Source organism: Tursiops truncatus, chromosome 17, assembly GCF_011762595.2.
Source record: "Tursiops truncatus isolate mTurTru1 chromosome 17, mTurTru1.mat.Y, whole genome shotgun sequence".
Lineage (NCBI taxonomy): Eukaryota > Metazoa > Chordata > Mammalia > Artiodactyla > Delphinidae > Tursiops > Tursiops truncatus.
In genome coordinates this window covers 49,387,968-49,404,283 of record NC_047050.1, presented here as the reverse complement: position 1 = coordinate 49,404,283, position 16,316 = coordinate 49,387,968, and the positions used below count along the sequence as shown (strand labels likewise).

The 16,316-nt window shown below is 37.3% G+C and overlaps 1 protein-coding gene across 3 annotated transcripts in view; it reads left to right on the top strand.

Annotated features, from left to right (window-relative positions):
- The window catches only part of ANGPT1 (angiopoietin 1), a 251,847-nt gene that overhangs the window by 220,467 nt on the left and 15,064 nt on the right, over window positions 1-16,316 (top strand). The window lies entirely within an intron of this gene.

The following is a 16,316-nucleotide window of genomic DNA, read 5'->3' as shown; positions in this document are numbered from 1 at the left end:
AATTGTTTTATTCAACAAAATTTGTATTTTATACTCCTTGACTGAGATGAAATATTCAAGAGGAAGAAGGCATGGTCCTACAAAGTCACTCTGTACCTTCTTCAGGCCTTACAAAGATCAGGAAATCTCTTGACTTTAATGCAGATTAATGTCAGTCTCTAGAGTCTTAAATTTTTCTAAGACAACAAAAGCAAATGCCTTGGTGCTGCTAGGTCTAAGTATTCCCAGGATTCCAGCTCCAGAATGAGTAATGCTGGGACTCAGACAACTGCTGTCCTAGAAACTTATAGGTTGGCAGAAATCGCTAGAAGCAGCTAATGCTGCCTCCAGGAAATAATCTAGGGAGATGTCCTGCGATCCCACTGCTGGGGGTCCTCCTAAATGTTGGCCACCACTGAAAAGATGAAGGCTGTATCTTCAATGAAGAAAATATTTGTTATTTTCTATTCTGTGCTATCCTAGGGTAAAATATCCAGAGATAATTTCAGTACAGTCATGTACGTGTGTGTTCACACATGTCTATACTCGTGTGTGATGGGGCTAGGGGAAGGGATAGACAGTAGACAGACAAACAGGCAATTACAATGCCATGAACATAGTGAGTTTGGAGATAAAGACAAGTATGGCATGAATAGGGGGACCTAACCAATTTTAGGGGCTTGGGAAGGCCTCCAAGGGGTAACCTAAGTTGATATAAAAATGACAAATTGGAATTAGCTGAAGAAATAGTTCAAGTTGGAGATCGAAGAGTGAATAGCGTATGTGAAAGCTTATAAGTGAGACCCAGCATGTCTTGTTAGGCAAACTGCAAGTAGTAAGGTGTTGTTCAAGCACAGAGTGTAAAGGGATAATGATGAAGTGTGATGCTAAGAGCAGAGAGGAGAGCCAGACAACTAGTAATATGTGAGAGACTTAGGACTTAGCCTCTAAGGGCAGCCCATCTGCATAGTCTTTTCTCACATCCCAATCAATTTTTTTTTCACTCAGTGTTTTTATTACTCTGTTCAATAAATATGAGTAACAACAATGTGCAAGACACATGGGTGAGACACATCCACAAAACTCAACCCGTATCCTTCAAGAGCTTAACATCTTTCCTGACTTGATTTTCTTTATCCTTTAAGTCTTAGCTCAGACTGTAGAGCTCTACTTTTTATATTGGGTAAGGAGCCCCTTCTGTGTGCTCTCCCTGTGCTCTGTGCCTACCTTTATCAAAGTCCTTATCACACGGGGTTGTAATGGGCTATTCTTTCTTATTAAACTGCCACCTCTAGGAGGGCAGGGACCTCTCCACAATGCTTGGCATACGTCTGGAAAGGAAGCACTTTCTAATAAATATATGAAAGACACATCAACAAAGGTATCTTTTGTGCATTCAGCAAACACAACTGATTACTATATGACAGTTATTGATATAGATGCTAGAAATTCGGAGATCAAGTCGAATTCCTGCCCTCGGAGGTTTATGGAATAGAATGGAAGCATATGGCAGTTTCCATGTCAGGTTTTTAATAAAGTTCTGTGTCCTTTAGTTTCTTGGATTGTTGCTTGGATGAGATTCATTTCCCTGATCTATTCAACTGCAGTCTCTTCTGTTTATTTATTTATTTTTTACCTGTAAAAGTTAGGCAAAAATTTCTAGATTGCATCATGCCAAGCAAATGAAATAAAATAAACACACAGCATACCTTATTCCCTAGGCCAATTAATCCTGGAAAAGGATGCTGTGTTGCTGTCACCAGTAAGTAGTTTGTGGGCTACAAGGACTAAGTACTCTGCCTGCAATTTTGATAGCTGCCACTTGGTAACAGTAAACTTTGATATTTTTAGAACTCACAGTTAAATAACTGAGAGCTTATCAGAAAGTACGAGATTCAGTTAATTATATTTTTTGAGTAAAAAATTTTTAAATAATGAAAATGACAATATAAAATATTGACTACCCTGTAACTAATACAGTGCTTTTTCTGTCTAGATGATCTATTTCTTTTCGAGAGCCTTTACTCATTTCAACCAGAAGCACTTATAAAACCATTTAAAATAATCATGACAAGTATCAACAAATATCAACATTAAATGCTCAACTATAAATTCTGTGCCGATAGTATCATCATAACAATCAACTTTAACTAATATTAATTGAGCATTTACTCCGTGCCAAATACTTGCAAAGTGCTTTGATATGTCTCTTTTGGTACTAACACTACAAATGCCAGTGCTTATGCTGGTCTGCTCATTCTCTTTTGAAAGAATCAAAAGTGCTATTTTATTACCTGCCTCAATTAGAAGCTCAGCTAAACACTTGGATAAAGAATAATTTTAGTCTTATTCATTTTTAGGCTGCAAATGAAAAACACTTCTTTTCCCTCACATGTGCTTATGATCAATTCTAGAGAGAATTTTCCAGATCTGAAGATCAGAAGTCATTATATAAACAACTGGAGGTCACAACATTGTTATAAAATAATTATTTTAATGAACTATGCTTTAAAAATAGCAGATGTGTTAAAGATCAAATGAATAGTTTGCACCTGTTTATAATCTGATTTTTCAACTATACCTAGTATTCTTTCTTAGCAGAATAATTACATCTGAATATTGTATGCTTCTTTAACATCACCTAACCTAGAACACATGCTGATAATTAAAGACATTAAGTCAATATTTCCTTGGCTTGTTAATAATAATTATTAAATATGTAGTTGTCCAATATTCATAATTATTTTATTTCTCTCTTAACTGGATACGGTTTTGCTTTAATTTACATAACTTCACTAAAATTACTCTCTTACAATTCTTTTGAAATCAGAGTCTGCATTCATTCATTTATCCAGCCAGCCAGCCACCAAATTTTTATCACGTTGCTGTTATTTGCCTGGTACTACTCAATTATTTCCAAACTTGAGTGTGCATAAAGTCAACTAAGATGTTTGTCTAAAGTGTAGATTTTTGAATCTCACATCCAGAGATTCTGATCCTGGGATAGAACCTAGGTATCTCAAGCCTACCAAGTATGCCCAGGTGATGCTGATGCAGAAATAACACTTTAATGATACTAAAAGGACACATCATCCTTGCTGGTCTTGTGGAGCTAATAGTCGAAGAGAAGGAAGGAAACATGGGAGGGGTAGTTGGCTTAAAGTAAAAGTTTCAGCTGCAGTATGTTTTAGCATGCCTGTTTCGTTTTTTGTTTTGTACTGTTTTGGTTTTTGATCAAGGCATCATAGACCTTTTCAAAAATTTGCTGGAGCTACGCATCTTCTCCCCAGAATAAATGAACAAGCACAAAATTTTGCTCACATTTATGTATGATTCAGCTCCACAATAAGAACTCTTGGAATTAGGCTATAGTTGGGCACTAAGGAAAAGCGGTGAACTTGGCTGGGGTTGAGGATGGATTGGGGTACATTGGAGGAGACTGAAGGGGACCAGGAAAGGCTTCGTGGAGGAAATTCTTGGTTATTTGTGAAGTATGAGTAAGTTCTCGTGAGGCATATGTGGAGGATGGTGGTAGGAGGGAAATCTTGAGATTCCAGCCAGAAGGAGCAATGTGGACAAAGATCCAGAGGTGGGAGAGAGCCTGCCTTAGTTAGACAAAAGCAAGTGTCTTGTATGTAGAGGTTCGCTGTGCTACAGAAAACGAAGGCCATATTACATGATAAGGAGTTTGGACTGTGTCTTACATTAATTGTGGAGAGAAATAAGCACACTGATGATTTTGGTCAACAGAAGAATCTGTTTATGCATGCTGGAGCCTTATTTGCAGAACTTATAGCAACACGTTGTCCAAGTACAAGAGAAAGTATTTCCTCTTTGCAAAAAACCTCAGAGTGTCTCTCAATGGTTTTCAGCATTCTACTCACCCCTTCCTCTTCCTCTGTCTTCCCTTAGGGGATCCTGGAAATAAAGGTTCTTGCTGCTTTTTAAACAGAAATAAAAATGAGAACAAATCTACCTCCCTTGAACTTGTTTACGCACACACACACAAAAAAAATTACCAGTTTCAATCGTAAGTTTTACAAGGTCCTGACTTAATTTTTAGTAAAAAAGCAAACCCATAAACTCTCTGAGATGGCTGTCAGCCTGGTCTTTTAGGCACCAGAAGAGGTCTGGTCAGTGAGCCACTCGCTCGGAACTGATTCTGTCAGCCACACGTGACGCCAAGGGAACTGAATTAAGTTTAAGGGACTGTGTGTTCTTTACAGGGGTCTTTAGTGCCATGTAATTCATTTGGCACTCATTTTTTTTAATGTATCCTTAGAAAAGGGAGAAATACTAGAAGAACGTTATTTTTATTTAGAACTAAAAACAGAGAATCACTACAGTGTATATTTCTGAACTTTGAGAAGTATGGTTTCATTGTCACAGCTTTCATGAAAATCGTTTGGTTTTTTTTTTTTTTAATGTACGGAGTAGAGTGTACTCTTTCAGCACTGTGCAAAAGCACTCAGAGACAACAGAGTGTGAGTTCACTATCTTTTTTTTTATGGAGGAAGAATTTATCATGAATTTTGAACAAATGCAATCATCATATCACTGAGAAAAACTGAGAACTGTATTTTACTGGGGTTTTGAAACGAGTCGCTGTTAACAATGTATCGTGTGTCAAGAGTTTGAGAATACCTGGGTGGTTGATAAACTCATTTTCATCAAAGTTCTACATTATATTAATATTTGTAAGTCAAGGAAGGGACATTAAAATATATGTTGTCAAAACTTAGATGAAAAATTTGTGTAAAATTTAAACATGTATAATGAAAGCTAAAACTATATAAAACAATCATAATAGAATCAGGGAATAAGTGAAACTGGGTTCTCTGAAGTTTCTCATTATTTGGGGCTGAGGTTTTCTGTAACTCTGGAAATGTATCTTTCTTAATCACAACACAGATTCCCATGACCCTTGCTATCTCAGGCATTTTTCACACTTGCACATCTTCCACTAAACATGTTCAAATTTATCTATCAAATTACATATCTACATCAGGGCTTCTGAAGCTTAAGAAGCAAATAAGGTACTCCTTCTTAAATAATGGTTAGATTAATACACTACACAAATTCTGGGGATTCCCCAATGATTCAATTCCATTTGAGAACAAATGATGCCAATTAAGGAAGACTGTCATAAAGGAAACTTTCAGGAAGTAAAGATGCGAATTAAAGGATAGGTTGGAACGGGTGATCTTTTCAGGGATTTTTCCAAGTACCAATTATGAGTAAAGAAAGGGAAAAAAAATACACGTGCTGCATATATGGAATCTTAAAAAAACGATACTGATGAACCTAGTGGCAGGGCAGGAATAAAGACGCAGACATAGAGAACAGACTTGAGGACACAGTGGGGGAAGGGGAAACTGGGATGAAGTGAGAGAGTAACATTGACATATGTACACTACCAAATGTAAAATGGATGGCTAGTGGGAAGCAGCCGCATAGCACAGGGAGATCAGCTCGGTGCTTTGTGTCCACCTAGAAGGGTGGGATAGGGAGGGTGGGAGGGAGGCTCAAGAGGGAGAGGATATGGGGATATATGTATCCTTATAGCTGATTCACTTTGTTGTACAACAGAAACCAACACAACATTGTAAAGCAATTATACTCCAATAAAGATATTAAAAAAAAATACACGTGCTGGATTCAGCCAATAAAGCACCCTATGATATGGCAGGAAAATCTTGGGATTCTCAAAAGATTGGAATTTTACTTTATTAAAGAATAAACATTTGAATTAAAGGATTGTTATTCAGGCATCTGGGTTCAAATTAATGTAGACCTTAAATTAGGTAGTCAGTCAGCAAAGGGACTCTGGTTTCTTGTTCTTTGTGCATAGTATTCTGCTTGCTCCATATAAAAATGAGGAAAACTTTCAAAGGAAATGGGGCCTATGGATTTGAGAAAATTGGTCCTTTTCATCTTGAATTTCTCCAGCTTATTGCCTACATACATGTCTTAATTAGCTCCATGTCTATCTCACTGTTTTCATCACTGTCTGTATGCTTACGTATGTCTATCAATGTCATATACATTTTGCTTGTTTAATTTAGACTTATTCATATAGCTCATGTTTACCGTGCTTCTGTGTAGTTTATAGTTATTGGTTAGGGAAGTTTGGTTTCTTTGTTTAATTTTTTATTAATATTCATAAGTACTCTACACGTGACAGTCTTTTCAAGGCTTTTATATGTATTACTTCATTTAGTTATCACAACAATATTAGAAGGACATTACTATTATGAGAGTCATTTTACAGATGAGGCAACTGAGGGTCAGAAAGGATAAGAGCTACACTCTAAACTCAGACAATTAAGCTCCAAACTCTGTTCTGTTATACTATCTCCTGAGTTCTATAGACACACATATGCAAATACAATGACACAGTCCTACTCTTTAGAAGTTAATGTTGTATGTTTTTTTGTGTGTGTGTGGGAGTGGGGAGATAAAAGGAGGAAAATTTTGGTTGATGACTTTATTGTCGGTTATTTTCTTCATTCATACTTACTTTGTACCAAACCACCTATATCTTCTTTTTTTTTTTTTTTTTTTGTGATACGCGGGCCTCTCACTGTTGTGGAGCACAGGCTCCAGACGCGCAGGCTCAGCGGCCATGGCTCACGGGCCCAGCCGCTCTGCGGCATGTGGGATCTTCCGGGACTGGGGCACGAACCCGTGTCCCCTGCATCAGCAGGCGGACTCTCAACCACTGCGCCGCCAGGGAAGCCCTACCTATATCTTCTTGATCTTTATGTCTCTTTAAGTATCTCTCAATCTCTATCACGTCCTTAATTCTTAATTAGTCAAACTGTATGTTATTAGATCTTTTAATCTTCCTACTTACATCCTCTTTTCTTTTGAAACTTCTTTTGAACTTTTCCTTCTACTTATAGATTCATAACTATGAATGTAGATCATTGTCATACAACTCTCTTGTCATTGGCATATGTTCGCTCTTTTTTTATAGGTGCACCAACTTTGCTTCATATATTTTCCTATCATTTTCTTACATACTCATTGAAAGGCTATCGCAAATAAGTACGTAATCCGTTCACCTATGGACAATGGAGTAACAGAATATATCTCCAGCATACAAAAAATAGTGTGGCACATAATGACAGATTTATTTAATACAGCCTCCTCCAACAGAGATCACAGTCCTAAGATTCAGCATTGGAAAACAAGCCCTCTGTCCTCTAACAAAGAAGATGGAGGCTTTGAAACAGATCTTTAAAATGAATGCCCTGTTTCTGGAGGGAATTATGCAATAGAATGGACTCATGTATAGATATATTGGGTTGGTCATAAGGTTTGTTCGTTTTCTTCCATAAGATGGCTCTAGTAGCACTTAGTTGTCTTTGACTTCATTTGAAACAGTCTTGTTAGATTGTATGTGACAGCTGTCATATCAGCATGCATTTAAAAAAAGACTTATCACAACTGAATTTTTGTGTAGCCATTTTAATATTGAAGATGAAAAAAAAGCAACATTTTTGGCATATTATGCTTTATTATTTCAAGAAAGGTAAAAACGGGGCCGAAACGCAAAAAAAGATTTGTGCAATGTATGAAGAAGGTGCTATGACTGATTGAACATGTCAAAAGTGGTTTGCAAAGTTTTGTGCTGGAGATTTCTTGCCGGCCGATGCTCCACAGTCGGGTAGACCAGTTGAACTTGACAGTGATCAAATCGAGACATTAATTGAGAACAATCAATGTTATACCATGAGGGAGATAGCCGACATCCTGAAAATATCCAAATCAAGCATTGAAAATCATTTGCACCAGCTTGGTTATGTTCATCACTTTGCTGTTTGTGTTCCACATAAGTTAAGCGAAAAAAACCTTCTTGACCATATTTCTGCATGCGATTCTCTACTTAAACATAACAAAAGCCCTCCGTTTTTAAAACAAATTGTGATGGGCGATGAAAAGTGGATACTGTACAATAATGTGGAATGGAAGAGATTGTGGGGCAAGTGAAATGAACCACAGCCAACCACACCAAAGGCCGGTCTTCATCCAAAGAAGGTGATGTTGTGTATATGGTGGGATTGGAAGGGAGTCCTCTATTATGAGCTCCTTCCGGAAAACCAAGCAATTAATTCCAACAGGTACTGCTCCCAGTTAGACCAACTGAAAGCAGCACTCAACGAAAAGCATCAGGAATTAGTTAACGGAAAACACATAATCTTCCATCAGGATAACACAAGACCGCATATTTCTTTGGTGACCAGGCAAAAACTGTTACAACTTGGCTGGGAAGTTCTGAATCCTTCGCCATATTCACCAGACATTGCACCTTCAGATTTCCATTTTTTTCGGCTTTAAAAAATTCTCTTAAGGGAAAAAATTTCAGTTCCCTGGAAGACTGTAAGAGGCACCTGGAACAGTTCTTTGCTCAAAAAGATAAAAAGTTTTGGGAAGATGGAATTATGAAGTTGCCTGAAAAATGGCAGAAAGTAGTGGAACAAAAGGATGAATACGTTGTTCAATAAAGTTCTTGGTGAAAATGAAAAATGTGTCTTTTGTTTTTACTTAAAAACTGAAGTCACTCTTGGGCCAACCCAATAGGTCCCTTTGTCAAACTTGATGGTCTCACTACTCATATTTGCTTTAATAGATCATTCCATGAGCTGTTTCTTCAAATGTCTGGTGGCAACCACAAACTCATTCCATCCTTATTAAAAGTGTCCCACTGTATGATTTGAGCAGACCATTAGGTCATTAGTACTGGACAAATTTCAAATCAGGAAAAAAATGCCCATGGGACTTGAATTGTAAAACATAATTGTATTATTGGAGTTAAAATGTTACTACATATAAAGAATCTCTTGAGATGAGTAAAACTTAAATTCTAAACAATTTGAACGCTTATTTCGTAACTGACTCAATAAATATTTATTTAATGCCTGTCATGTATATTATACATGGAGTTTACAAAGACGGCTAAGAGATGAAGACTTCTCATCAAACGCTTACAGTCTGATGTGGAAGAAAAGGCACATTTATAAAGAGAAATACTACGATAGGCAAAATGAGATATGCCACAAGAGAAGCAATTTATCTGTGCAATGAAAATTTGTAGAAGAAAGAAGAGAAAAGGCTTCCCACATAATATTTTGTCTTGAAAGATTGTTGATTTTGGACTTGGGAGAAAGGGATCAGTTCAGTAAAGTTCTGGTCATTTATAAGCCCAGGATACACTTGCACAGTCCTGAATTAAAGAGAATAAAATGTTTATCTTGAAGATGTTATTTTGAAAGCAATTAGAAAACATTGTTTAACGAGAAATAATTTTACTATATTAGGAAAGGCTAATATAGAGTTCGTCTTCCCTTGTGCTAAGGTAAAATTTATATTCTTGCCTTTATCTCAAGGCTTCCAGCCTTAGTAATTCCCACTGTAGAACTCTGTACTTAACAAAAAGGACATTTTATGAAAATAAATAATTTCCAGCTTCAAATGCTAATAGAAAAAAAGGAATAAAAATCTATCTTAAATGCTTGGTATCTAAATAAGTTCATTGTCTGCCTTTTCACTTGACATTCCCAGCACATTCAAATGACTCATGAATCTCCTTTATTTCTTATCTTTTTTGATCTTAGATAACCTCAATTTAATTGTGCCGTGAATTTCACAGCCCTTTTATTGGAAATATCCTCCTCATCCCTTCCCTAAAGTCCATGTCTTCCACAGCCTCCCAAACTAATCTTTTCCACTAAACGTTTTGAGCAGTTTAGCATCTCCTGAATTTTTCCCTTGCCCTTTTTCCTACAATACTAATTATTTGTATACCTCCCTATGACCTCTTCATAACAGCAAACAAATGCCTAATCTTGCTAGAAGTCTACAGTAAGGCAAACACTGTTTTCTCTCTATATAGTTTGACAAGAGAAATATTGTCTTTACGTTCAGCAAAAGATGTCACCTATATCATTTAAACTCAGTGCTAAAAGACATGCTGTGATATCACTCTTTGCTGGTGCCCAGCCCTTTTAGTAGGGTGGGGGAAGGGCAGGGAGGATGGTTACTGTAGAGACAGCCCTGGAGCAGCAACCAGAAGACATAACAGTGTTGGGAAACTCCGTCAGATTGAGTCATTGCTACCAGGCTCTGAAAGAGAATCATGGGGGTTATTTTGCATTTTCTTCAAGTGATTGTGAAAAAGACAAACTAGTTCCATATGGTGGCAGGGAGAGAGCTCAGAGCCAAAATAAAAATCTGCTCAGCTTGTCAGTATGTGAGACCTTAAAGTTCAGATATCTAAGAGTCTGTCTACTGTTTAAAAGAGCTGAGGCCAAACTTCAATTTGTCAAACATACAACTCCCACTGCCTTGGATAATGAAAGAGACTCCCCCCGCCCCCACCCCGAACACAGTGAAGATGTAAAAATGTGAGAAGTATAGCCATCTCTTAAGTCGACAAAATTAGTGAGAAACTAGATGCCTGGGATTGGGCTGCCTATTTTAAAGAAAATAAAGTTATAGAATCACTTGTATGATACAGAGGTATATTTTGAAACCTACTCTTCCATAATAGAGTGCACTGTTGTCCTACATTCATTAAGAAATGTGATTTAGTCTTTCTAGTTACTGAAGTTTCTGTAAGTGAAAGAAAAGGAGTAACTATATTTTCATCAAGAATGACTAGAAAATCACGACCATGGTTTCAGTATGCATGTGTTTCATTTTCCCTTCAGATGCTAATTGAAAAAATTAAAAAGCTGACATTCTTTAAAGTCACTGACGAATTGGTACTCATAATTGTTTCCCCCCCCCGCTTAATCAGGAAAAATGGTTTGAAAAGGATAAATGCCATGATTCTATTTTGTGGCTGCCTTTTTGGTCACAGTTAATGGTATTTTTTGGAGTTTCTGTGCTGTTGTTATTTTGGGGTTGGTTGTTGTTGTTTAGGCATCCTTCATGTTTTTGTTCCTAAGCCAGATACTTTGCTCTGTAATAACATTTGGTTTTTATCTCCCAACACATCATCCTTCATGTAAGCCACATCTATACTGGCTGAACATAAGAAATAAATGTCCAAGATTCTCATGGTGTTATTTTGGGGGAAGCATTCTCTCCAGTGACCCACACTTTAAGTCCTTTTCACTATAGTCATATGCAAAGCTGACTTTGCCCCTTCTGTGTATTGACTTCTCTTTTGTAAAGTGATGTTCCATTATCAGAATAGAGAAAGTCATGGATAGTTAATTATACATATTTTAGAAATTAACCAGAACCATTAATAAAAAGAACCACATAAATATTCTGTTTGAGCCTCAATTCAAATAAGTTTTCTTATCTAATTCGAAAAAATACTTGGCATTAGTGAATGGCCAGCTCTTAGTCTGTCCCTATTAGATAACCAGCTACAGTTGTTGGCTTTGGGTCAATAATTGCTATTCTGTGCTAGGTAAGAAAGAATGAGCCCCTTAACTGTGCAGAGGACCTATCCTTGACTACACTGTTACTCCCAGAATCCTTGTGGGATTCCACAGAAGCATAATTGGGCTCATCTGTAAATTGCTTAAACTAGTGTTGAGAAAAATTATTTTTAAGAAATGCCATCTCTATTTCCCAGTGGAAGAGAACAACTCTTCCTTAGAAGAGCATAAGCAGCTCCCTGCAACATGTTAAGGATATAAACATAGAAGGGGTGAATACTACTGTATATAAATTACACGTTCTACTCAGTCTTGTATGGTGAAAAAATCCACTGTTCCTCAAAATACTGGTCTCCTCTACTTTTTTTTTTTACTGAGATATAATTGACAGATAACATTATATTAGTTTCAGGTGTACAGCATAATGATTTAATATATGCATATATGTATATATTGCAAAATAATCACCACAATAAGTCTAGTTAGCATCCATCACCACACATAGTTAAATTTTTTTTCCTTGAGGTGAAACTTTTCAGATCTATTCTCCTAGCAACTTACCAATATACAACACAGTATTATTAATTATAATCACCATGTTGTACATTGCATTCCCAGGATTTATTTATTTTGTAACTGGAAGTTCGTACCTTTTGACCACCTACACCCATTTTGCCCACCCTTCACTTCTACTTTTATATCATTGCAACCAATATGTTGTGGTATTTACATTGCACTATCTTGGGACTCTCTATGCTTCTGCTTCTTGTTTTCAAGATCCCTAATCTGGGCAGGCCTTTAAGGAAATATTTTACACCTTATTTGGCTTTTATTTTTTTTCAAAATAATTTTAGCTGAAGAATTTACCATAAGCATATTTTCATTTTGAATTTGTTCTCTGATATCAGTTGGGTATGCACACAATACAAATAAGTCATTCAATAGAACATAAGAACTAATAAGAAGACATAAGTTTTCTTCATTTATTCTACTCGCATAATATATCAGACATGTTTTCATATTCTGGAGTCTCTGAGAAAATGAGAACAAAAACAGAACTGGAAAGATCAAGAAGGGTGTATGTGTCTGTGTAATTTTTAATTATTTCAGTTGGTTGACAAGGAAATGGGATGTTGAGTACCTAGCTAAATGAGATGCAAAAACTATCCTTCTGAAAATATGGCCCAGGTATATTTTGGTTATTAGGATTATTGATATTTGGGTCTGATTTTACTTGCTACCTTCAGCCTACTGAAAATTGATTATACCCGTCGTTAGTTCACATCCATAATTTCTTTATTCAGTGAATGTTGAGCCTTTCCTCAGTATCAGACGCTGTTTGTTCTAGATTCTGGTGATTCAGAGTTGAGTAAGACACAGCTTATGCCTCAAAGAGCTCACAGTTTATTATGAGAGAAGACAAGTAAAAAGACAACTAAAATAAAGCACACTAAGTTTCATCATAAAGGTATCCATGTGATGTTCTTTGAGATCATACTTGAAATGAATCTTAAAGGATGAGTAGGAATTCAGCAGTTAGAAAGGCCTTCCAGGGAAGGGCCTTCCTGGGAAAGGGGACAGAGGAATGAGAATGTGATGCTTTGAGAGAACAAGTGTTTGGTAAGCCTGGATCATTATGTATGTGTGCAGGAAGTAAGAGATGGGAGGTGTGGGGTTGGTGTGGGAGGAAGTAAACAAGGGCTAGATCTTCAGAGTCCTCATAAACCACAATAAGGAACTTGGACTGTATCTTTCATGTTCTGGGAGAACAATTGAGGGCTTTTAACCAGAGCAGAGGAATGATGATGAGAAGCATGTTTTGAATGAGCCACATGGAGAATGGATTTTAGGGGGAAGTGGAAGGCGCTAAGCTCAAGACATTGAGACCAGTTGTGAGACTTTTTTAATAATACAGAGAAGAACTGCCAGGACTAGACTACTGACCTTCAAGTCTTGATTGAGTGGATCTGGAAAAATGTCTCCTTTTACTCACAGACCCTAACATACATTGTTGATGAGTTCTGTACTGGTGAAGGTCAGGACAAAACATTGTAGATGTTTCTTCTACAATTCTAACCCTACCGTACATACTTGCATACATATTTAGAGATATGTAAAGGCACCCTTAAACCTGTGACAATTGATGGTATGGTCATACAATAGCTGCCAGATAATGTTGGAGAAGAATATGTAACGACATGGAAACATAGTCATAAAATCATGTATGAAAAACACTGTTAAAAAGCATGTGAAGTATGATTCCATTTGTGTTTATACATGAGAAGAAACTGTTTTAAAGGGTACAAAATGGACATAAGTGATTACTTCTAGAGTGGTAAATGAGATGGGCCTGTGGGCAGAAGCTTTACTGGCACTGTTCAAAATGTTTATAGAATATGATCAGGTATTCCATGTATACTTAAATATAAATAATATTTTCTATTTGAAGAGGAAAAAAAACAAGGAAAAGACTAAGTGTATATAAACCATAATGTCAAGAGTAGTTATATTTGGAGATGAGATTTGGGTTACTTTTTATTTTCTTTTTGCTTTTCTCTACCTCCTAAATTTATAATTATGCATTCCTGTTGCCTTGGTAACACAAAGAAACCATTGTAAATTATGAAGCTTGAATTATAACCCTCATATAAAAGTATAAACTATATTCAGCACATAGCAGTCACTCAGTTAATATCAACTCAACATTTGTGCTAAATTACCTGCAAAATACAGTGTAGAAAATCACTGTGTCCTGGAAAGTCTATCCCCATTAGTGAGCTTAAAGCTACTGCAGGGAAAATGGTATTGACTTACCTTAAGTCAATAAGAAGGAAAGTCATCACAGTTTATAGAGAATCCAAGAATCAGAGTTGGAATTAGCATCCCTCTTGCAAAAGTGCCTGTGGGCTAAATTTACCCACTCCCAGTGGAGAGGGAGATTTCAGGCCAGCAGAGTCATAGCTACTTAATTTTGAAATCATTCATCTTCCCCCAGACTCTGATTCTGTGTTCACCAAGCAAGCAACTTTCTGATTATAATTTGGCTTTCTATGTGAAACTCCCTCTAAGGAGACCATGAGACTGGGCCCTTTATTTTGACTGTAAATGGAGACCTGACATAAGTCCCCCTTAGTTTTGCAAGTGTATGTCTGTCTCTGAGAGGCTGAGAAAGTTATCAAATTATAACTGCAGACCAGATCTAGAAGGTGGTGAATTCACCCAGGTAACATGTCCTAGGACTCCCTTTGGTAACCTCTCACCTTACTTTGCCCTGTTGAAACCCACCTCCACATGGGCTGCCTACAACGTAAAATGTGAATTCCCAGTTAGAAATTCTACAGTTTTGCATCACCAGTGACTTTTAGCCTGACTCTCAGAGTTTTAAAATGTAAGCTTGGGGCTTCCCTGGTGGCGCAGTGGCTGAGAGTCCGCCTGCCAATGCAGGGGACACGGGTTCGTGCCCTGGTCCGGGAAGATCCCACATGCCGCAGAGCGGCTGGGCCCATGAGCCATGGCCGCTGAGCCTGCACATCCGGAGCCTGTGCTCCGCAACAGGAGAGGCCACAACAGTGAGAGGCCCGCGTACAGCAAAAAAATTTTAAAAATATGTATATATATATAAGCTTGTATTTGATAGTTTATTAGAAGCTTTCTTCAGCCTTCTGTTAACTACAAGTTCTATTAATTATTGAAACCAGTAAAACTTGAGTAGGGTTTAATTGTATATTTTGCTCTGGCTAAAAAAACCTCTGCAGAATATGTGTGAAATATTTTGGCACAATTATACAACAGTACTGTTATTTGCTAAAAACATTATCAACCTCACAAAATAATAATGGGACATATACATATACTTAGGTGCAAACACAAGTCAAATATGTACATATGGAAAATATATATATATATATCTTCAAATATTAATTAATCTTTATTATTTCTGTTTAATAGTAATGTAGAATTTTGTTCAGAGCTGGCCTGGGTCCTAGTAGTGTCTCACTCATACAGAGATTTAATCACCCATTGTCTATACGGTGGATAGGATTCATAAATGAGACTCAGGCACGGAAGTGGTAACACACATGGATTTGAAGGGAATATTGCTAGATAATTTTGATGAATGAGAACCGAGGAGTTTTAGGTGGAGTTAGAGAGAGGGGTAGATCTCAGTCAGAGAAGACTTTGAATATGAAACTGAGGCTACTGACAATCTTAGTTTAGCTATTCTGAGCCCTGACGAGACAGTGAAGGACCTGAGCAAGTTTGCATTTGTTCAGAGTGCCCAGATGGATATGAAAGCAGCATATGGGATCCATAGGGAATGAGCAGACGTTAGGGAACTACATTAGGCAACTATTGTGATTTGTTCACTAGTTTCTGAATTCTAGACCAATATTCTTCAAAATGTTCTCCTTGGACAGTCTGCAAGGAGTAATCTGAGGTATTAGTTGAAAATACAAATTCCTCAGCCTAGTGAATAGGTCTTTTTCACAAATGACCAGATGATTTGATATATGGGCAACTGTTAAGAGAGTCCCTGATCTAGGTTAATGTAAATTTTATATAAGAAATGTTTCTAGGGCTTCCCTGGTGGCACAGTGGTTGGGAGTCGGCCTGCCGATGCAGGGAACACGGGTTCGTGCCCCGGTCTGGGAGGATCCCACATGCTGCGGAGCGGCTTGGCCCGTGAGCCATGGCCACTGAGCCTGCGCGTCCGGAGCCTGTGCTTCTCAACGGGAGAGGCCACAACAGTGAGAGGCCTACGTACCGCAAAAAAAAAAAAAAAAAAAAAAAACAGAAATGTTTCTAGAGAGTAAAGCAGGGTCTTTGAAGAATGCCATTTTTGAGGTTAAACAGTTGGGGTTTTGAACTTAGTTTTAGGAATACCACCAGAATGTAGGTCCCTCGAGGGCATGGCTTTCTGTCTGTTTTGTTTGCTGA